Here is a 22,159-nt window from a genome sequence, read left to right as displayed (position 1 = left end):
TGGATTATCTCACTCAGTATGGTGTTTTTCTAGTTCTATCCATTAATCTGCAAATTTCATGATGCCATTGTTTAAACAGCTAAGTAATAATATATTGTGTAAAAGTACCACATTTTCTATATCCATTCTTTGGCTGAGGGGCATCTAGGTTGTTTCCAGTTTCTGGCTATTATGAATAAACCTTTACTGAACATGGTTGAGCAAGTATCCTTGTGGTGTGATTGAGCATCCTTTGGATATATGACCAAGAGTGGTATAGCTGGTTCTTGTGGTAGATAAATCCCCAGTTTTCTGAGAAACCACAATATTGATTTCCAAAATGGTTGTATAAGTTTGTACTCCCTCTAGCAATGGAGGAGTGTTCCCCTTGCTCCACATCCTCTCCAGCATGAACTGTCACTTGTGGTTTTTATCTTAGCCATTCTGACAGGTGTAAGATAAAATCTCAGAGTCATTTTGATTTTAATTTCCCTGATGGCTAAGGTTGTGGAACATTTCTTTAAGTGTTTCTTAGCCATTTGAGATTCTTTCATTGACAAATTCTTGTTTAGATCTGTTGCCTATTTTTAAACTGGATTATTTGCTTTTTTAATGTCTACTTTCTTGAGTTCTTTATCTATTTTGGAAATCAGTCCTCTGCTGTAGGATGTCCTCAGCAAAGAACTGAGCCCTCTGGTGTGGGACAGAACAAAACCAGTATTTTTATTTAAAAGCAGGTTGATTATAAATGCAATCCCTTTCTAAAGAAGAAAAGGGGATAGTTTAGAATTAAGGGGTAGATTACTGAACCTACTTTTAAAGGACAACTTGTATAAAATGTTTTACATTGGTATAAATTTTAGTTTATTGACACAAATTTAAAGTTGATTTTGTTCATATATATATATATATATATATATATATATATATATATATATATATATATATTCTTTAAGGTATTATGCTTATGTAACTCATTTAGATTTTAATGGATAATTAAGAAATGCAGATTAATAATTGGTCTTCTATGATAGTCAAATTTATAGTCATGTTGTTTTCTAGGTATATATACATATAATTCAATTAGGTATTTAATCCTCAAACACTTCAAAGACCTACAAAATATGGCATTTAAAAAATTTTAAAAATTTAGACATTCTGGACAGTGAGACCTATCTGCTCCTGGCCGTACCAATTTACTTCAGAGAAGAGGATGGGCATCGAGGACACTCTATATGGAGTTTATCTTCTTCTTTACAAAAATAGCCATTTGCAGAAGAAACTGTTTTTGCCTAGACTGCTTGATTGACTGGACATGCAGGACCCATAGGAAGGTGACCACTGAACTTTGCTTGACAAAATGGTCCTTCAGGTTCCTGCTTTGCAGAGGAAACTGCCAGACATTCTATAGGACATGGAAAAAAGTCACTGAGAGATTCTAGGCCTGTGGGCTGAAAACAAATGCCCCAACTTTACAGAAAAACTTTGGATGAGTGTCCAGGCTGCCAGCTGTCTCTGTCTACTCTTGCAAGACTCCCAAAAGTTGCTTGCCTCCTTCTCCCATTTCTCAGGTAATATTATATCCTTCTGAGGTCTTTGATGTAGTTAAAGACTAGATAGTTATAATTTCCTTAGTTATGATAAAAGATAAGTTAGATATGAAACCTTAGACTCACAAATATAGGATAGATAGGACATCTTCTTTAATTCTGCCAAATACAAATAGATTAGATATTGTAAACCGACTAGATATTGTAACTGTAATTCTTGCTTGATTATTATTTTGTTATATGTAATTTTACTATGTTAAAGTTAAAATTTTCCTTTTTCAAAAAACAGAAAAGGGGAAGTGCTGTGGGATGTCCTGAATGCTGTAAATACATGTTGCTATGATTGATTGATAAATAAAACACTGATTGGCCAGTAGCCAGGCAGGAAGGATAGTGTAGATGGGACAAGGAGGAGGAGAATTCTGGGAGGTAGAAGGCTGAGGCAGGGAGACATTGCCAGCAGCAGTGATGAGAAGCAACATGTTAAGATACAAGTAAGCTACAAGCCATATGGCAACTTATAGATTAATAGAAATGGGTCAATTTAAGATATAAAAACAGCTAGCAAGAAGCCTGAGCCATTAGGCCATAGAGTTTGTAAATAATATAAGTCTCAGTGTGTTTACTTGGGGGACATGAGTGGGAGAGATTTGTACTGACCATGGGCCAGGCAGGATCAAGAAAACTTCAGCTACAGCCCTCTGTAAGGAAAAGGACACTATTAATATAACAAAGTAGTAGCCTACAGAATAGGAAAAGATCTTCACCAATCACACAATGGCTCCACTTTTAAGAAGCCTGATCACTGATAGGCATTTGTGTAATGGACATACATAAAATATAATGAAACCTAGGACTTTTTCATAGCAATGATGGCAAAAAATTTTGGGGAGTAACTGACAAATAACTGATGTTACTTAAGGCCTACTCCCCAAAATGGAGCCCATACCCAACACTGCTTGGGTGAACAAGATCCTGAAACTTGGTAGTCCGTGGCTCTAGGGCAAATCAAAATAATACTTTTTCTTAAAAAAAGAAAAAAAATAGTTATAAAATGACTTCTCGTGATATTCTTCTAGACTCATAGATCAGTGCTTTGTTCAACTATCATTGGAAAAGCTTTCTCCTGCAGCAGATAAGGACAAATACTAAGACCCAAAATAAGACATTACACACACACACACACACACACACACACACACACACACACACACAAAGAGGGAGAGAGACCTTGGGATATTAAGCCCTAAATCATATGTCTCCATCAAATCCCTATCTTCAGGGAACTTTACAGAAGAGGAAACAGATACAGTATGAGATCCAGAGGGGATGGAGGACACCAAAGAAACAAATTCCTCTAAATAACCAGAATCAATGCATATATGAACTCATGGAAATGAAACCAGCAAGCACAGGGCCTTCATGGGTCAGTAACAGGTCTTCTGCAAATATACTATGGCTTCCAGTTTAATGTTTTCACAGGATTCCTCAATGAGTCTCTGATTTTTGTGCTTTATCGTGGCAGTTTTTCTTCTGTTGGTTTGCTTTGTCCAACTTTGATAAATTTTGTTTTAACATATTATACTTTCCAAATGAATGAATGAATAAGTGAATAAATGAATGAAATCCTAATCACTGGGGAAAAAGTTAACAACTGAACTGCCACTTAATATTTGCTAAGAGAAGGGACATCAGTTTTCTCCAATAGAGTGAGTGACATATTAGTTTTCTCTAACAGAGTGACACTAGGTACATCAACCAATCCAGGGCAGGCCTCATGATCAACATATAATAGACTCCTGAGTTTCTTTATGTGTTTTTATTTGGTTACAGTTTGGTGTTTTGTTTGTTTGTTTGTTTCTTCTTTTTGAGTGGTATTTTCTTGGTCTTGTGTGATTTTGTTGTATTGAGTTTGTGTTTGTTTGTTTTTTATAAAGAACTTAAAGATGGGTGGGTATGGATAGGGACAGGATCTATTAAGGACTTGGGGGATGCGAAGAATATGGTCAACGTATTTTTAAATTTGAAATTCTCTTAAATAATAAAAATGCAATATAATACTAAAAACAGCTTTGATTTGATGATATATTATAAAAAATTAATAAAAAAATATTAAATAGAAATTTTATGTTGAATTTTCTATTTAGTATATGCTTAACTGCTAACATTTTATATGTACTGGGTTAGAAAAGATATTATTTCTTCACTGTGTTACCTAGCATATCCTTAAGCTCACAGTCCTTCTGCCATAGCCTCCTATATGCTAAAATTTAAGTGTGTTACATATGGTTCCTTTTATGTTTGTAATGTAGCTTCTAGAAAATATATAATTATGTATTAAGCTCCACTAAAATTGTATTTAACACTGTTCTATATTTGTTTAGATCATACATCAAGTAATGTCATTGATGTATTCTGTATCTCTTGCCTCCATTAAAATTACTTAAAAATATTTTACTTAATTGTTTTTATACAATACTTGATCATATTCTTTCCCTTTCCCTAACTCTATTCAGGTCTTCCTCACCTTCCTACCCAATGAAATTATGTTCTCATTCTCTCTCTCTCTCTCTCTCTCTCTCTCTCTCTCTCTCTCTCTCAAAACAAAAAAAATCAAAACATACAAACAAAAACCACAGGAGGACAAAAATTAAAACAACATGAAACGTGAACAGAAATCCATGGAGTGTGCTTTGTGTTGGCCTTCTATCCCTGGGCATGAAGCCTACCCCTACCCTGGAGTGTGATGGATATACCTAGTGACAATCATTGAAGAAAAGTGATGTTTCCTTTTGCCAGCAGGTATCAATTGCAAATATCTTCTTCACAGGGCAGAAAATTTGTGTCTACTTCCTTCCCCTTCTATAGGTCTTCTGCATCCTGTCAGTCTCTGTGAGTTCAATTGTGGATCAGTTATGTTTTACATGGATGATGCTGTTTATTTGGAATCATCCACCACCTTTGATTCTTCTTATCTTTCTGCCTACTCTTCAGCATAGATCCCCGAGTCTTGAGTGAAGGGGTTTGATAAAGACCACCAATTTAGGGCTGAGTGCTTCAACGTTGTTCATTCTCTGTGCATCATACAGTTGTGGGTCTGTCTCTGTGTTAGTTCTTACACTGCAAGAAGAAGCTGCACTGATGAAATTGAGTAATGCACTGATCTATGTGTATAGCAATATGTCATTAGGAGTAAATTTATTGTTATATTCCTTTACCAGAATAATAATAGTTTTTTTCTTAGAGCATATGACATATCAAGTCACAGGTTACTGTCCACTTTAGCAGTGCCACATATGGGTTCAAACTCATGGAGTGGGTATTAAATTCAATCAAATATGATTGATTACTCTCATAGTATTTATACTACTTATTTCACCAGGATATTTTGCAAGCAGGCTGCTATTGTGGGTTACAGGACTTATAGCTAGGAGATACTGATGATTTCTTTTCTCCTCTAGTAATGTATAATGTACCTTACAGCACCATGAACACTAGACAATGGGGGTGAAGCTTCTAATTAGATACCAATCAATTATTCCAAGTTTGATAACATAAGTAAGGTATACCTTCAGCATTAGGGGCTTGCCGTCAGGTTGTGGGGGCATATACAGGAACACTTTGCCAATTAATCCACAAGATATAACCAATTTCTGACACTGGAGGTTTTACTTGGTGGCATAAGGCATCTAGCTGAGGCATTCTATTCCCCATTATATGGTGGCTCCATTTAAATTCCTTACATACTCACACTCACACTCACACACACACACATATATACCCACACACATATATGTTAGGAAACTTCTACAGTACCAGTGTTCAAAGTGGAAGCCTCTTCCATTTTAATCCTTCTTATTTCCCCTTTTATCATTTTTCTCTTTATAGCGTTGTATTCTATTATATTTTCCCCTCCTTGGATGATCCCCTCACTGCCCTGGTCCCTCACTACCTTCCTAAACTCTGTGGTCATTCTGCTTCAACACTTAAAGCTAATAACCACATACAAGAGAAAGTATGCAATATTTTATCTTTTGGGATCTGTGTTACCTCACTTGGAATGATTTTTTCTAACTCCATCAATTTACCCACAAATTTCATTTATTCTTAACAGCTGAATTGTGTAAATGTACCACATTTTTATTATTCATAGTTGATAAGCATCTAGCCTGTTTGCATTCTGTCTACTATAAATAGAGTAGCAATGACCATGGATGATCAATTTTCTCTATAGTAGAATGTAGAGTTCTTCATGTACATACCCAGGAGTCATATAATTGGATACTGAGGTAAATCTATTCATGGCTTACTGAGAAACTTCCACACTGCTTTCCATGGTGATAGTATAAGTTCGCAGTGTCAACAGCAATGGATAAATGGTCACTTTGTTATCCTTGCCAATATGAGCTATTTTTTGTTTTATTGATCTTGGCCATTCAGACTGCCATAAGAGAAAATCTTGAAGTAGTTTTAATTTATATTTGTCTGATGCCTGCAGATGTTAAATATTTTTATGTGTCTTAACATCAATTTTATACTGAACTACTGTGTAAAATATTGCTGAATGGTACTGATACGTTCTGATTCCTCATTTAACTACAGATCTTGTTTAAATTCAAACAAAATTAGTTTTTATATTGTCCCATGTATCAACATATGATATAAGTGATTTTTGTTAGCTCTTCTTGGCTATAAGCCATTGTTAACATATATGAAAATAAGCTACTTTAGTCAGTGGGAGAAACAGAGAGCAGATACTCCACCTTTTCATGAAGGGCCATAATTTTACCCTCTTTAGTTGGCATAAGCAATATTCTTGCTATTGTAGCAGCACATCTTGTATACACATGTCACAGCAATGCTGTAGATTTGGGCTGTGATATCTCCCTTAGAGATTAAATTACTTGAAAATTATGTAGCTGAGATAGGATGATTTTCTCTTCTACTATTCTTTTCTGGAATCCTTAGTACTGTAATTTCTTTTCAAGAAAAATGCAACTTAATGGCTCCATGATATTCTCTGAGCTCTGTGTAAGTCTGATATCACAAAGACAAAGAAATATTTCCAGTTTACACTGCCCTTCCTTCCACTGTCATCAGACAGTAAAGATAAGAAAGAAGAAAAATTCCTTATGACTTCTTTCTTTATTGTCAACTAGAATAAATTGTCTCAAATAAAGACTAAAGTTCTATTTTGAAGTTAAGATTGTTCTTTAGTCTGTTAAAGTTTGTGTCTAACCATACTGTATTAGAGTCATCAACATTATAGATACTTTGGCTAGGTGTAATATACTTACGTACTACTTTCATTTAAGACTTGATTATGAAGTTCTGATGTATCACAGACTGCTTGAGAAAGCCTGGTCCTACAATATACTTAGTGACTAAATGTATCCAAACTTTACACTTCAAAATCATGTTGAGATCAAAATGCCCTATTGAATCACTCCAAAGAAATATTGAGCATGTAATTTCTGAATGATGCATACTAAATAATATGATTACTTAGAAACCTGGAAATATGCAGCATGTTGACAAATTTTCCATAGCAATCTATAATCTCTTGTCCTTTTTCCTCCATTTGATCACCTTTAACATGATATATAAAACATATCTGTAAGAGAAAGTTTCTATCCCACCAGCAACCCCCAAATACTTGTCAGCCACTTCACAGTTACCACACAGAAGCTTATATTAATTATGAACGATCGGCTGGTAGCATAGGCTTTTTACTAACTAGCTTTACACTTAAGTTAACCCATATTTCTTGTCTATGTTTAGCCACATGGTTTGGTACCTTTTCTTAGTCATGCATTTTCATCTTGCTTCCTCTGGCTGGTGACTCCTGACTCCACCCTTCTCCTCAGCATTCTCAGTTTGGCTTTCCCACCTAACTTCCTGCCTAGGTACTGGTCCTTCAGCTTTTAATTAACCAATGAGAGAAATACATATTCATAGTGTAGAAAAGGATTATTCCACAGCATTTCCCCCTATTGTCTAATTAAAAAGGAAGATTTTACTCTTAATATGGTAAAACTATATACAACAAAAGTAGTTATTAATTAAGAATTACAGTAACCCTATCTAACCATTTGCATTTGGCAAAATTAGAGAAAATAATTATCTATCTTATTTTGGTGAGTCTAAAGTTTTATATCTAATTTGTCTTTTATCATAACTAAGGAAAACTATAATTATAACTATCTAGTCTTCGACGCTATCAAAGAGCCCAGAAGGGTGAAATGTTACCTAATCACAGAGACCTCAGGCTGCCTGGACACTCACCCAAAGTTTCTCTGCAAAGTTGAGGCATCTAACTCTTGCCTACAGGCTTAGCATGTCTGACAGACTTTCCTGTGAAGCAGGGAATTTTCAAGGACTGTCCTACCTTATCTTGGCAAAATTTGACAGTCATCTTTCTGCTGGTCCAGTTTGGACCAAAAATGTCAGTAATTGAGGCAAAGACAGGTTCTTTGCCACATGACTAGTTTTTGAAATAAAGGAAACTAATGGTACATGATGTTTCTTCATTGCCCATCATGCTCTTTGAAGTAATTGGTGCTGCCAGGAGCAGATATGTCTCACTGTTGAGGAAAGTCTAAGTTTTTAAAACATTTTACATACCATATTCTGTAAGTCATTGAAGTGTTTGAAGATTGACTATCAATCTGAAATATATCTATGTATGATTTTGAAAACCTAATTAATATGACTGTAAGTTTGCTATTAAGATGATTATTAATCTGTATTTCTGAATTATACATTACATTTTTATGTAAAATTATTTTATTTTATGGCCATTAAAGTTTTTTTAAGAAATTTTTACACTCATTCTACATATTAACCAGAGATTCCCCTCCTATTCCTCCTCCCACTCCCTGCAAGCCTTTACCCCCATTCTTATATTACATTTTTAAATATGCAGCATAAACATAATGCCCTAAACAAGAGTGGAAAGACACATACAGTATAACAAAATTAACTTTAAAATTGTATCAATAAACCAAAATCCATACCAATGTAAAATATGTAAGATTAGTGGTTGTTTTTTGGATTAAATTATATTTAATAATCTACCCATTTATCCTATCATTTCTATATCCCTCCTTTTTCTTTTCAGAAATCTAATCCTTCAATCGAATATCCTTTGTTTAGCTTTATCCTTGATGATTATACATAACAACTTGTAACCATCCCCCCTAAATGATGACAAACATTCATAATTTACTTTTGGGAATGTGGGTGTAGTTCTCTAGACTACTTCCTGCTGAGTGGGGTACTGGTAATACTTGGGGGACCCTGAGAAAATTTAGGATTAAGGTCAAGTCCTGAATGGAGAATTGTGTGAGGCTGGATTGTTTTAGTCATCAGCCTTGAAGCTGTTCTGGATGCAGAACTCAGAGAAAACTACAACATAGATGCTCTGGAACACTGGAACATCTAGGCCATCCATTTGCATCAGAGATTTTTCAAGGGGTCTTCCTTGATCAAATCTATTTTTCCTTACCCAGAATGAATCCACAGCCTCTCATTTCCTGTGAAAACAAAAGAATAACCTCACCTCCAAAGTAACATGTCTTTTGACTTAAATTTTGAAGTCAAGGCATTTTCAAAATATATAGGTTGGATTAATCCAATAACATTTATAATCAAATGTCACTTAGTATCTATGGCTCCTTCCTTAATATTCAAACATTTCAAAGACAACACAATAACACACACTATTCAGACTGTGTATTTCCATCTTTACTTTTTTTTATATTACTTTACTCCCCTTTTAAGGACTTTATTATTTTTAAACTATATATTTCTTTTTTATGATTGTCTATACTTCTCTTTACTCTACCAAGCCTATGTATATTTTTAACACACTGTAAACCATTTAGAGATTTTTTTTGTCTGAATCTGTCTTTACTGAATATCTTTTATCTTTTTCCAACCATATGAATCTTTAAGCTTCTAATCAGTGGTGTGGCTAGGACTATAGTAGTATAGCAGTGGCATTGGTGGCTGGCTCCACCACATTCTTTGGCTTCCTGAACATCTAGCTTCATGGCAGAGGTACTTGGGAGAGCCACATTTATCACCCCACTATGAGAAGTTTCTAGGTCTATATCACCACTGAGTAGATACCACCAGCTGCTCATAAACACAATGCAACTGTCTGGTAGCAAGGCCTCTTAAAACAACTGCCCATTTTTGCTGCTAATGCTGAGTCAAGAAGCCTTCTCTTAAAGTAGCTGCACCTCTGCTTCCTGCCAACAAACAAAGCTGACCCAAGAAAAAGCAGTTACTGAGAAGCTATGCTTGACTCTGTTCTTGTGTGTCTAGAATCCTTTTTTAAGCTCTGTCAGGTTTTAAAGTGGAAATTCTTGTCAAACATTTGGGTGCCACATGTAGGCAGAAGTTTCTGTCCCACAAGGAACCCCAAAATACCCAGCAGCCACTTCCCAAATTACCACACAGAAGCTTATATAAATGCTCAGTCAGTAGCTCAGGTTTATTACTAACTAGCTCTCATGCTTGAATTAACTCATATTTCTTTTTTTTTTTTTTTGAGACAGGGTTTCTCTGTGTAGCTTTTCGCCTTTCCTGGAACTCACTTGGTAGTCCAGGCTGGCCTCGAACTCACAGAGATCCGCCTGGCTCTACCTCCCAAGTGCTGGGATTAAGGCATGCGCCACCACCGCCCGGCGTTAACTCATATTTCTTATCTATGTTCAGCAACCTGGCTGGTACCTTTTCTCAGTCAGGCATTCTCATCTTGCTTCCTCTGAGTCTGGCTGGTGACTCCTGACTCCACCCTTCTCCTTCTCAGCATTCTTAGTTTGGCTTTCCCACCTAACTTCTTTCCCGGCTACTGGTATGTCAGTTTTTTATTAACAATGAGAGTAATACATATTCATAGCATAGAAAAAGATTATTCCAGAGCACATATCAAAATACATTTTATGTTTATGGAGTTGTTGATTACATAACATACAATTCGCACATATAAATGAAACAATTTAAAAGTTTGTTTTACTATATTCACAGTTTGTAAAAACATTATCAAAATTTTAGAAAATTTTCATCATTTCATAAAGAAACACCACACAGATTAGTGTTCAATTCCTATACTCTCTAATCCTGCACATCAACAATAAGCAATATTTTCTTCATAAATTTATCTATCCTGAATGCTTCCTGTATATGAAACCATAAACCATTTGACTTTTTTTCTAAATGACATCACTTAACATTATGACTTCAAAAGTTTACCATATTGTATCATGAATCCATACTATACTTTTTTATTATTAAATAGCAATCAACATGGATATACAATTTTATTTACCTATTTTGTAGTTTATGGCTATTGAGTTGTTATTATTTTCTATGTTATAAATTTTATTTGGGAACATTCATGGCAAGTGCTTGAAAATTTATGTTTATTTATTTTGATTGAACTCTAAGGAGAAAAGTTGGGTCCTAAGAAAATTGTGTATTTAATATTTTAAGGAATTTTCAATCTCTTTTCTATAGAGGATCAACCACTATAGTGGGGTCCTGCCAATTATGAATATATTTTCTTGTTTCTTCACATTTTAGGTAAAATTTATCATTTAGGATACATGACAGTCATCCTAGTATTGTTCACAGTCACTTGCCTAGATGTCCTTTTGTTCTACCAGGGTAGAAATGGTGGTCAAGCAAGAATCATTTAAAGTGCAGATCTCTGGTAGCTTTTACTTCAGTCAGCACTTACCAACAGTCACCTACAACATCAGGCAAGTAGGAAAGGCAGCAGGAGAAAACTTATTGTGTTATAATACTGGTGAGTTTAGGCATCCCGTATCAGGACTTATAGCCTTATAGTTGTTATATCTCCTGTATGGGTCTAGAATATGGAGATTCTTCTGTAGAAGTAACTGTCTTATTAAATAAGAAACACAGAGCCACAGCCATTGCAGTACATTGAGCTCCATAGAGACAGCGCCGGGGCAAGCGCTCAGTGCCTCGCGGAGGAAAATCAACTAAACATGGGCAAAGGAGATCCTAAGAAGCCAAGAGGCAAAATGACCTCATATCCATTCTTTGTGCAAACTTGCCAGGAGGAACACAAGAAAAAGCACCCAGATGCTTCTGTTAACTTCTCAGAGCTGAAGGCCATGTCTGTTAAAGAAAAGGGGAAATTTGAAGACATGGCAAAGGCTGACAAGGTTCTTTATGAGAGAGAAATGAAAACCTACATCCCCCCAAAGGGGAGACCAAAAAGTTCAAGGACCCCAATGCAACCAAGAGGCCTCCTTCAGCCTTCTTCTTGTTCTGTTCTGAGTATTGCCCCAAAATCAAAGGAGAGTACCCTGGCTTGTCCATCAGGGATGTGGCAAAAAAACTGGGGAAGATGTGGACCAACACCGATGAGGACGAAAAGCAGTCCTATGGGAAGAAGGCTACCAAGCTGAAGAAGTAAGAGAAGGATATTGCTGTTTACAGAGCTAAAGGAAAACCCAATGCAGCAAAGAAGGGGGTCGTCAAGGCTGAAAAGAGCAAGAAAAAGAAGGAAGAGGAAGATGAGGTGGAGGATGAAGAGGATGAGGAAGAGGAGGAAGAGGAAGATGAAAATGAAGAAGATGATGATGATGAATAAGTTGGTTCTAGCACAGTTTTTTTTTCTTATCTATAAAGTATTTAACCCCCTGTACACAACTCACTCCTTTTAAAGAAAAAAAATTGAAATGTAAGGCTGTGAAAGATTTGTTTTTAAACTGTACAGTGTCTTTTTTTGTACAGTTAACACACTACCAAACGTGTCTTTAGATAGCCCTGTCCTGGTGGTATTCTCAATAACCACTAACCTTGCCTGGTACAGTCTGGGGGTCGTAAATTGGCATGGAAATTTAAAGCAGGTTCTTGTTGGTGCACAGCACAAATTAGTTATATATGGGGACGGTAGGGTTTTTTTGTTTGTTTGTTTGTTTTTGTTGTTGTTTATTTTTTTTCATCTTCAGTTGTCTATGATGCAGCTTATACGAAGATAATTGTTGTTCTGTTAACTGAATACCACTCTGTAATTGGAAAAAAATTGCAGCTGTTTTATTGACAATCTGAATGCCTCTAAGTAAATACAATTTTTTTTATTAAAAAAAAGAAAGAAAGAAAGAAACACAGAGCCAATGTAAAGATAAAAGCCTAAGAGGTCAGAGGTCAGAGCCTTACCCTTCCTGCTTCAGTGATCCTCTTCAGCCAAGAGAGACCTACTTCCTGTGTGTTTGTCTTTATATAGACTTTCTGTTCTGCCTTCTCATTGGTTGTAAACCCAACCACATGACCGCCTTGTCACTGCCTGTCTGTACAGACCTCCAGGTCTTCTATTGTTGGTATTGAGATTAAAGGTGTGTGTCTCCAATGCTGGCTGTATCCTTGACCACACAGAGATCTACCTAGCTGTGCCTACCAAGTGCTGGAATTAAAGGCATGCGCCACAAATGCCCAGCTCTGCTATGTCTTGCTATTAGCTCTGATCCCCAGGAAACTTTATTTATTAACATACAAATAAAATCACATTTCAGTACAAATAAAATATCACCATATTCTTCAGACCTTGACTGCTGCTGATAGTATAGCTACAATCTTCTAAGCAGCCCGTACATATCAGAATTCCATATCACTTCATGGCAGTCAATGTTATCTTTTGTGCAGGCTCAGGAAGTCAAAACTTTTCAGCCCTTGATTCTATCTAGTGTTACAGCTCATGATTCTATCTAGTGTTACAGCTCATGTGACTTAGATCTGATATGCTTAATTTTAAAGGCTTGGCAGTTATCTAGAACATTTTAGAACTGGAATTGCAATTTTGTTTCATTTTGTTTTTCCAGGATTCATTACAGCCTGTTTGCCATATTCAGGCTCAGTCTTCAGCCTTCTCTTATCTAGTTCTTCTGGCCATCTTCCTACCCTCATTGAATTCAAACTGCTCAACTACTTCTTTAGCTGTCAAGGCAATTACTTACTTTGCCCTTTTATAGCTTAGCCTGATGATAGCAATTACTATCACTGCAATCCCCTGTCATTGCTTTATTGGGAATATTGCTTCTTTCCTCATGTTACTAGCTCACCCCATACTATTATAAGTAAGTGAGAAAAGCCTTTTATTCAGACCAATGGAACAACCTGCTTCTTTAACTAAAGAAGGAATTCATATCAATCAAAGCTATTTATTCTTTACCAATCACAGTCATGTGCTTCAACTAATCACAGTCTTGCCCCCTAGCAGGAATCACAGCCATTTAAGGCTGTGTCACAGACCAATCATAGCCTTGCTTCTTAACGCTAGTCACAACAGTCCTACTATGTGTAGAAATACTATCCATTTGGGCAAAAAAGAAATAGTTGTTTGGCCATCTGGAGTCCATCAAAGCTTGTGAAAGCAAAAATCTAGCATAAACTGTTTCAGATGACCTTATTTGAAGTTATGCTACACCTTCAGGAGCCAGGGCAACCAGTTACATATATAGGGTAGTTTTCTCAATGTGTCTGAAATGTTCCAAATGGCTGGTGCTGGCATAAGGAGAATTTAGCTGGCTGTTTGGTCAGTTGTGCTTTTGCTTAAAGCAAATAGAATAGCAAGGGAAAGTCCAATAGCTGCTAATTAGGAAATCACATTGCCCCATGACCCAAGTCTTTGCTTGTTCACAGGAAAATAAACAGCAGAAATAATGGTGTCACTAAGGATTAAAAAAAAATCATTAACATTATAGTAAACTGAATAGATTTTTAACAGTGCTTTAACAGTGCTTAACACCCACCCAGTGCTCTCAGGAGAAATGAGTGTATTTCTGCTCTCTCAGTGTTATATTACATGTCGCTATAATTCTGCTTTGCATTTACTTGATGAATAATTATTCTGATTATCTTTTTAAAGGCTTATTGACTACTTGTTTAATTCTCTTCAAAGACACCTGTATTGAATTAAAAAGTAAGTTATTATTGAGTGTATTGCATATGCTTGCCACATGTGCACAGCTGTGCATCTTCAGTGAGTGTGTATGTGTGTGTGTGTGTGTATGTGTGTGTGTGTGTGTGTGTGTGTGTGTGAGAGAGAGAGAGAGAGAGAGAGAGAGAGAGAGAGAGAGAGAGAGAGAGAGAGAATAGCTTTTAGGGGTCTCTTTCTCCTTCCACAATGTAGGTTCCTGATACCAAACAGGTCATCACGTTTGGCAGCAAGAGCCTTTACCCAATGAGCTATCTTGCCAGCCTTCTGTTGAAAATTTTAGCCCATATTTATAGTTTATTTTTTGTTATTGAGTGATAGTTTTGTACATATTCTTAATATAATTATTACTGTATACATTATTTGAAAAAATATTCTCCCACTCTATTAGTTGGTTTTTGTAATATTCTTTGAATTATACTCATTTTTCACTTTCATGAAATTCTACTTAAATAACTTTCTTTTATTGTTTATACTATTGATATTTATCTGTGAAATTCATACCTAATTATAGCTGCAAAATCATGTTTCTGTTTTTCAGTAAGAGTTTTATAATTTTAGTTTTGATATTTCAACATCTCATGTTTTTTGTGTGATTTTTTTATGTGTAGCATGAATTAATTAATATTAAACCTCTGAATAATTATCTTATAAGCAGCTGTGGGATCGCAGGTGGGAGAGATTTTTCCAGACCATGGGGCTGAGCAGGACTAAGAAACTTCCACCTACAATTGGCACCCAACTTGGGCCAAGCATTTCCACCTAAAACATGAAAGAACTTAAAAAGAGATTCTCGTTCATGTCTCTCATTACTGGCCGTAGTACAGCGACCCATCTCCTGGTTGTGGCAGGCTTTAGCAACAACATGGTGGGCTCATATGGTCTCTCACTGGCTGCAATACAAAGAGGCTCCTTCCAGCCACTGCCTGCAGACTTTGGATTGTAGCCTCGAGCTTAAAAACACAGGTGAACACTACTTAATACTGCTTCCCAAAATTGGGGAGATAAGTGTGACTCCTTGGTACCTGTGCTATGTTGAAAAACTAAGTAGAGTGAAGCCAGCTGCCAGGGCTGCTGCTGCTTTCATCCTAGCCATGCAGCTTAGCAGTCATCCTATCATATCTGTATCCCCTTTTCTTCTTTAGAAAGAGATTACATTTATAATCAACTACCTTTAAATAAAAATAAACATTATAAACAATATGTTGGAAATTTGGGTGTAGCTTTTCATACTACTTCCTGATGATTGGGGGCTACAGCAGCTGTGAGTTCATGAATGTACCAGTCATGTCATTTCCAGAAGACAGAACCTTACAGAACTCCTGCCTACATTCTGGCTATTACATTTTTGCAACCTCTTTCAGGATGTTTCCTGAGCCTTGGTAAAGGGTGGGAGGTTGATAAGGAGGCTCCACATAGAGCTGAGTGCTCAGAGCCTCTTATTATTCACACTTCAACTAGATATGAGTCTGCATTGATTGTTGCTTGGTACAAAAAGAACTTCTCTGACCAAGGTCAACAGCTACCCAAACATATAGGCATAAACATAAATATTTGGAAGGCCATTTGACAACATAGTCATATAACAATAATAAGCTCTACTATAAGGTCTTCCTAGATTTCACTCCATGACATCCATAGGTATGTGCTTTATCTTAGGGTCTCCATAGGTTCTACTCTATGACCTCCACAGCTAAGGAATTTTGACCAGGACTATAAGACTAGGCATGAAATTCCCTCTTGTGGAGCAGTTCTCAAATATAGTCAGAACATCTTTAGTTATCCCTAGTTATGCCCCTATTATACCAGTAAACTCACTTTTGCCTGTCAGATCAGTATTGTAGCATAAAGGGTCCAGCACTGGATAAGACCACTGATATATTTTTTACCATAGCAGGTTATATAGCACTTTCCTGAACTACAAAAATTAACCCATAAGAAGAAAATTTCTAGGTCACTTTGAAATTGACTTCTCTACATCCTTCTGCAAAAGTGCATACTGTCTTCAGCAAGAGTGTCTTACCATGTAGTTGTGGTTGTTAACCAATGGCAATGTCAGGAGCTTATGCTGTTTTGGAGATCTCTGAGGCTTCCTTGACCAGTAACACATAGAGAAGCATTTCATGCCTTATACTGTGATTTTTGTTTAATAACCCTTGTCTTCTGGGACTGATATTTCCTGTTCATGCAGAGTAAGTACCTTTGAGCTCTTTTAAGTTTTATGTATTTTTAAATCAGCTTGCTAATGAGTGTTTTTCCACGGGGCTTTTTAATCCATCTTTAGCTTTTATTAATTGTCAATAACTTCCACTTCTCTCCATTCCCCAGCTTTCGTTTCTGCTTAATCCTTTAAGCCTCCAGTGTTTTTTCTCCTTCTTTTATGCCACAGTTATTCTAATATCCCTCAATTATATATGTTTTTAATTGGGTCAGGAGATAGTAGGATTCTTTATGGGTTTTTTTTACACACCCTTTCTTAAGGTCAACCCTCCCTCTGCACCCTATGATTTCCCCCCATATTCCTGTACCCCTATCTGTATAAGTTTTCTTATAATTATTAAAATAATTAGTAAAGTTTTTTCCTCTCCTTTGTAGTTGATTTTTAGATGTCAAATCAAGGTTGAATTGTAGCAAAATCATGGTTAGACTTCTGATTCCTTTTTTTAATATCTGCCTACATTTTGGTTGCTGAGCTTCTTATGATTAATGACTCACACTGTGATGTGGCTATGACATGTTGGTCTCCAGCTCATAGTACTACAGAAGGATTATTTGACCATATATCTGCTAACTTCCTCAATGCATGAATCCCTTAACTAGTTCACTATTTAAATGTCTATTGGGGATTGACTGCCTTTGTAGGGTATATAACATCCCTGGACCTGTTTTCCTTCTATTTGCTCCCTGGATTTTGTAAAGTGAGAAGCTTTTCTTTACCACACCTTTCCATCATGATGTTCCTACTTTATCATTGACTAGATAGCTATGGAAATAGCAAGACAGTGACAGAACCATCAGAAACCAGAAGCCAAATCAGTATTTCTGTTTTTAAAGTTGTTTTTTCAGATATTTTGCCCTACCAATGTGAGATAGAAATGAAGGATATTATTTTTTGTTGTTGATATGCTTTGAATTTTTGTTGGTTTGAAACTCAATCTCATTATGTAGCCTTGACTGGCCTAGAACTTTCTATGTATACCAGAATGGCTTCAGACTCACAGTGATCTGCCTTTCTCTGCCTCCCAAGTACTCAGATTAAAGGAATGCACCAGCACATCTTGAAAGAGATATTACTCAATAGCCTTTCTTTTGTTTTTGTATATTTTAGTTTGACTGTTCAAGGTATTATGAGTCACTGAATGTGGTTAAAAAAAAGTGTCCTCTCCTTTTTCTCCTTTCTAAAATAGTTTGTAAAAGCATTTCTTCCTACTTAGAAATTTAAAGGAATTCACAAGAAAACCAATATGGTTTTGAGAAATATGAGAGAAATATGGAAATTATTGACACAAACACTTTGCTTCAAGTCTTTTCTAATTTGTTATTTACTTACTTTTATGTAATCTTTCTTTCCATTTAGAAATTCTTCATTTCATGAAGCTTCAATAATTTGTTACCACACATTTATTTAAAATTGGAAAAAAAATTCTTCTCTTTTATTTAGGATTTTGTTAATCTCAGACATCACTTTTTTTCTTAGAAATCTTAGGTTAAAGTTTGCCCTAGTTTTTTGTTTGTTTTTTTTTAAATGTTGGCAAAGACCCATCCATTTGCGTTGTCAATTCTTTTATTATTTCTATTTCATTTTTACATTAGTTTTTCTCTAAATTGTATCATTACTTACTTTTCTACTCCCTGCTAGCCATGTAGCTTCTTAGCCTCCATGTGTCTAACCTCACACCAGCTCTTCTTTCTCTTCTACATTCTCTTTCTCCAGGTGGCTGCTGAGATTTTACAGTTTGCTTGACCTGAGGTTTTTCTTTTAAATTTATTAAAATTTTCCTTGTGCTTATATTTGAATCTATTCTTACCCTAGTAAACTTTCCTGAGGGTCAGAGGACAGAGCCAGCCACTAGATTAGACATAGAGGTCAGGCTGTGGTGGCAACCACCCTTAATCCTATCACTCAGTAGGCAGAGATCCAGAGGGATCTATGTGAGTTCATGGACACACTGGAAACAGAGCCAGGCAGTGGTGGCACACACCTATAATCTCAGTACTGGAAAGAGCATGCTCCTTTAATCCCAGGAATTGATATCTGGGCAAAGAAAGGTATATAAGGCATGAGGAAACAGGAACTCACTATCTTTAGGCTGAGTTTTGTAGACATAAGAACTAGTGGCTGGCTGTTCTGCTTCTCTGAATTTTCAGCCTTCACCCTGATATCTGGCTCTGGGTTTTTTATTAAAAGACCATCTAAAATTTGCACAACAGTGGGTACATCAGTGAGGCAGTTACAGCAACGTGAAAGAAGCTTGTCTACAGGCTCAAAATGTTATCTGATGACATTCTTAACTTTTGGAATTGTAGAGGCTAGTGGTCTGAAAGTTAGTAGATTCCAAAAGTTTTTTAATCTCTTAGTTGCCAGATGTTAGTTCAGGCACAGAGTTGGGCAAGGAATTGCTTTTCTGGAAGATAGAACCAGACCTTGATGAAGGAATTAGCCTCTGCATCTGAAATATTAGAATCTGAAATTCTAATCTGTCAATAGGTCCCTGCAGTCATAGCTGCTTTACAGGGATTATTACCCACACAGTACCTTTCTTTATATTTTCTTACTAGTTTTTGTTCTGAAGTTTGTTTTTTCATCTATTAGAACTGCTATGCCTGCTTGTTTATTAGTTCCATTTGCTTAGAATATCTTTATCCTTCCTTTTGTGTTTTTTGGAGGCAGCAGAAAGATAGATCCTGTTTTCTAATCCAATATGTTAGTATTTTTTGGAGAATTAAAGTTGTTACTGTTAAGAAAGATGTTTATTCATTCCTCTTTGTTTATTTTGCAGTGTCTTCTTGGACCTCTTTTGATTAATTGTTCTGCAATTATTTAGTCCCTGCAAACTGTTTTTTAAAATAATGTTTGAACTATGATTATGTTTAGATTCTTTGCTAACATTAGAGAGTATGTATTTTTATTAACACATGCAATTAAATATTATTCCTTTGGGGAGTAAAATTATATTTATGTAGAGGACTAAAGTGAAAATAATTTAAAATGAATTTTAATAATCAGGGAGATTGTAGGGATCAGATAAGTCCTTTAATTAAAACAAAAGGCTCTTGATACTGAAATACCTAGTGGTGTGAATGGAGAACCTGAATAGTCATATAAATGTCATTGCAAGATACAATGTTAAACTACAGAAAGGCATCTCATCATACAAAATAAAAAATAAAAAGTATTTTGTTTTATTTGATGATTATAAACTAATTCATTTAATGTTCAAAGTGAATTTGTTAATTTTTACTAAATTTTGCTTTTTATGTATGGCAAATCTTCAAAGTCGCTGGGCGGTGGTGGCACACGCCTTTAATCCCAGCACTCGGGAGGCAGAGCCAGACGGATCTCTGTGAGTTCGAGGCCAGCCTGGGCTACCAAGTGAGTTCCAGGAAAGGCGCAAAGCTACACAGAGAAACCCTGTCTCGAAAAACCAAAAAAAAAAAAAAAAATTCTTCAAAGTCTCCTTTTTTTCTGATTAATTCAGCATGACTTTGCTGCTTAAGAAACAGGATAGCACTAGAGAGGCAAAAAGTGTAAAACAAATTCCTAATGAGTGAAATTTGCATAATAAGCAGGAACAACTACATTCAGCAATTCCTTCCTTAGGAATTCCTTATAAACAGCCAGTGCTTTCTAAAATTTTCAGCATCTATTGAAATAAAAACATAAAGAGTTTTTATTTATTTTTTCCAATCTCATCCTTAATAAAATTCAAAGTTTAAGAACATTATAGACACTAGGAGACAGACACCAAAGAAACCCTTCCCACAAACCTTCAGAAGCAATATGGCTCTGCTAACAAAACTTCTAGCTTTTAGAACTAGAAAATAACACATTTCTGTTGTTCTCTGGCACCCAGTGTGTGATAATTTATTGTAGGAGTCCTTGAAAAGACCTATATTGCACATGAATCAACATAGTAACAGTTTTTGAATGAGTTCATTCTTGATACTGTTCTCTTTGTCATTTAAAATATCTGTTAAAAGTCTTAAGATCATAAATATCAGCAGAAAAGTGTTTGCAGAACATGGATAAGACTTTGGATTTCATTCCTACCACTACTAAGCAAACAAACTAACAAATCTCCAATGATTTGGGAGATTGCTCACTGGGTAAGAGAGATTGCTGTACAAACATGAGGACCTTAGGTAAGGTACTCAGAATCCATGTGAAAAGATATGTATTGCTACATAAATCTATAACTCCAACACTGAATGGAAGTGAAGAATGAGTTACTGGAAGAACACTGAAACATTCTATCCAGTCTGTCACCTTAGCCAGGTGTCTCAGTTAGGATTTCTATTGCTGTGAAGAGATACCATGACCAAGACAACTCTTATCAAGGAAAACATTTAATTAGGGCTGGCTTACAGTTTTAGAGGATGACTTGGGAGGTAGCTGCAGGAGAATCAAAAGTTAAAGGCCCATTTTGGCAGCATAACAATTTCAAGACCAGCCCAGGATATTTTCTGTTAGACATGGTTATTCTTGTTCATTCCTGTAATCTAGAACTCAAAAAACAGAAGCAAGAGGATGTTTGATGAGATCAAATTGGGCTACATTGTGAATTCCAGGCTAGACTGGAATGTGTCAAAAAATGTATTATTCTTGTGAATGAAACTTTAAAAAAGAAGCTGTGTCTGCAGAGACTGATTGATTGATTAGAATTTCAGTACTGTGGAAAGATAAGAATATTGCAGGTACAGAGACTAATTACCTATCTTGGCCTGGCTTGCCCTTTGGAACAGCCATTCTTTATCCATCTCTGTATCTGAACTAACATCCTATGTCTAATGAATAAAAACCTTTGTAATCTATTGGCTTAGCAGACAACTAGTTTCTACAAACACAAAAGCTAAAAACACTATCATGTTGTATCTTAGGCTTATAGACAACCCCCATCTTTCTGTAACCACATCTTTCATGTATCCCCAACATCTTTTAAACTTACCTTGATTCATGACTTTTATTGTTATAAAGAACTCTAAAACTTCTTGAAACTGCTTCCACATTAAAATGTAGAATTTGAGGTAACTGAAATCTGTGTTTCTGGTCCATGGTTTTTCAAAATGGCTCCAGAATATATCTTTGGTTGATTACCTTTAAGATGAGACACATGATTTTTACACTGATATTTTCTTGCCATATATATTTGATATTATAATACTTCTTAGGTTTGAATGTCAAGTTTATTCTATAGGGTTCAGAAAATTTTGGCAATATATTTGTTGAATAGTTTCTTTATGCTTTTCATTTTTATCTCTACTTCTTTATTTTTAGGTTTTTTATTTTATATTTGTGAGTATTTTGCCTGCATGTATGCCTGTGCACTGTGTTCATGCTCAATGCTCATGGTAGTTATAAGAGGCATCATATTCCCTGGAACTGGACTTACTGATGGGTTTGAACTACTGACATAGATGCTGAGACTTGAACCTG

At 35.8% G+C, this 22,159-nt stretch overlaps 1 pseudogene; it reads left to right on the top strand.

The window, feature by feature from the left end:
• The first annotated feature begins 11,551 nt into the window (after positions 1 to 11,551).
• Positions 11,552 to 12,162, top strand: LOC131899816 (high mobility group protein B1-like; annotated as a pseudogene).
• Positions 12,163 to 22,159: the final 9,997 nt, after the last annotated feature.

The sequence above is a fragment of the Peromyscus eremicus genome, chromosome X (genome assembly GCF_949786415.1).
Source record: "Peromyscus eremicus chromosome X, PerEre_H2_v1, whole genome shotgun sequence".
In the NCBI taxonomy this organism is placed as follows: domain Eukaryota; kingdom Metazoa; phylum Chordata; class Mammalia; order Rodentia; family Cricetidae; genus Peromyscus; species Peromyscus eremicus.
This window is presented reverse-complemented; position numbering and strand designations above follow the sequence as displayed.